Consider the following 2,585-nt stretch of genomic DNA (forward strand, 5'->3'; position numbering starts at 1 on the left):
TTTTAGATCAAAAGTTAAGACTCTTAAAACTTTTTAAGAAAATGAAAACAAATAAAAATTTCTTTAAAGATTCAGATCATACCTGCAACAAAGAAAATGACTTGTAAATTTGAAAGCAAAAGGATAAAAAGGGAATGTCTTTTCCCCAACTTCATATAACAAAATATAGTCAGATGGTGTAGAAAATTGCATAGGACAAGAATAAAGAATATTGGATGACTGGGAAGCTATACCCAAGATCTTTCTACAGTGTGATTGACTAAACAAAGTCAGCATAATGACACTGCCAGTTTATATGCTGTCAAAGACAGGAGAATGTCCACATGATCCTCTTTTTAATGAAGAGCCACAGGTGCCTAAGGAAAGAGAGAATCAGGCTCCTTCAGGAAAAAACTCCCACATAGGTTGTCATGACCCAATGTAGTTAACCTTGAACACACACCACACACACACACACACACACACACAGATACATGTACACACATGAAAAAACTAAATGGTCTCAGTAAGTTATGCACCATGTGTGCATATATATGTACATACTTGTAGAAATTGTAATTACTGGAGAGATGATAAACATGGAAGGAAATATGGAAAATTGAAGCAGGAAGAGGGAGAGGCGGGAGTGGTGTAGATCATGCATAAAAATTCAAAAAATATTTTAAAAAAATATTGGATGGCAATTACATATAAATGTGTAGAAAGATTTTTATAGTAGAAGTGGTTCCAAATGTGAATAAGAACTTATCTACAAGCAATCACAAAAGGCCCTTGAGTGCAATAAACTGTGAATCACTCCAATGACACATGAAAATTAAGGGCAACATTTGATAATCAATTCCAATTCAAACCATCCTTTTCGAAAGAAATTGAATAATATCAAGAATTGAGGACAAGTTGGGGAATATCCCTTGCAGAATAACATAAGTTTGCTGAAACTTCTTAGAGTGCAGTTTTGCAATACCAAATATAACTGCAAATTTACATGTTTAAGTATTTTTCTCCTGATTTTAATTTAAAGAAATATGACACATGTCACCAGAAAACATAAAATAGCGTTCATTTTAGCACTGTGGGTAACACCAATATCGGAGAATAATTTAAATGTCCATCATAGGACTAGAGAAATGGCATAACAGTTAGCACTTACTCCTTATGCAGAAGACAATGACCTCTAGCTCCATCCCCAGGGAGATCCAGTACATTGTTATGACCTTTATGGGTAGCCATACATGGTTAAACAGACACACACACACACACACACACACACACACGCATGCAGGCACATGCACACACACTGAGAGAGAGAGAGAGAGAGAGAGAGAGGACAGAGAGAGAGAGAGAGAGTCAATCTTAAAAACATGTCAGTCACATCAGGAAGGAACAAATGAAGAGGTAACAAGGAACCCTATATGTTGGAGATGTACGCCTCCATTCTTCATTTGTTCTTTGCCATTTACCTGATTAAAAATATTACTGCTGCCATCTTTATTGCAATGAGTTTGTGTCTCGTGTATTGATTTATAAAAAGATTGAAACTGTTCTTGAGGAACATGATCTGTATCTTGCTAAAGCTGTTACAACCAGCCTTCTAGGCTAGATCTGTACTAGACAGCAGTGTGAAGAAGTACTCATTAGACTGCTACTCACAGTAGCCCCAATTGAGCATAAGGCAATGAACACCATCAGTGAACTAGGTTAAAAATTATGTACATTTAGAAATTATAGCAATATCTACAAGTTTACTTCTCGACAAACTAGGATGGACCGACAAGGTCCCATCCCACTCCCTGTCCTGACCCTGTGTGTACAAGTACTTCATTGAATGAACTGCTGCCATAGGTAGAATTTTTAATAAATTCTATTACATATTTTAAGCAAAATAATCAATGCCACAAAATATGTTATGGTTATAATTCATGTACAGTTTTAAAGGAGAAACAAAGCGTTTCAAGAAGTCACTGAGGAAGGAATGGGCAGCAGAAAACAAAGAGGTATAAGCGTGCTTCTGGGTGTTGTCAAACCCTTTGATGCATGCTAACTTCTTTTTTTTTCATTTTTTTATTTTGTATTTTATTTACATTTCAGATGCCACCCCTTTCCCCATTCCCCTCCCTAGAAAACCCCTATCCCATGTCCCCTTTTCCTTTTTGCTTTTATACATTTTTTTAAAGTGTTAGTCAAAGGCTTTATACATTTGGTAATGCTCAATCAGAAGGGTAACCCAATACCCAACCTAGATATATTAACTGTCTTTGACTGGTGGAGACACATGGACATCTGCCTCCATGCCCCCCCCTCATCTCCTTGCTTCTCCTCTCCTTCATCTTCTCCTTTCCTTACTCCATCTCTTCCTCTTGGTACTCCTTCCCCCTTAGCTCCTCCTACATATCACCCTTCCTGTTAAAATAAAGCTTTTCTCTCAAAATACAATTAGAGCATAATTATTCCTATTTGTACCAGTTAGGTACATGATAATCCTAATACCCAGTCCATCATTTTGTTAACTAACCAGAACCTCTGTCGTCTCTCCTAACTAAAACATTTAGTTTTGAACCTGGCTTTTTTCTTGGCTTAGAATAAAT

Source organism: Arvicanthis niloticus, chromosome 3, assembly GCF_011762505.2.
Source record: "Arvicanthis niloticus isolate mArvNil1 chromosome 3, mArvNil1.pat.X, whole genome shotgun sequence".
NCBI classification, from domain to species: Eukaryota; Metazoa; Chordata; class Mammalia; order Rodentia; family Muridae; genus Arvicanthis; species Arvicanthis niloticus.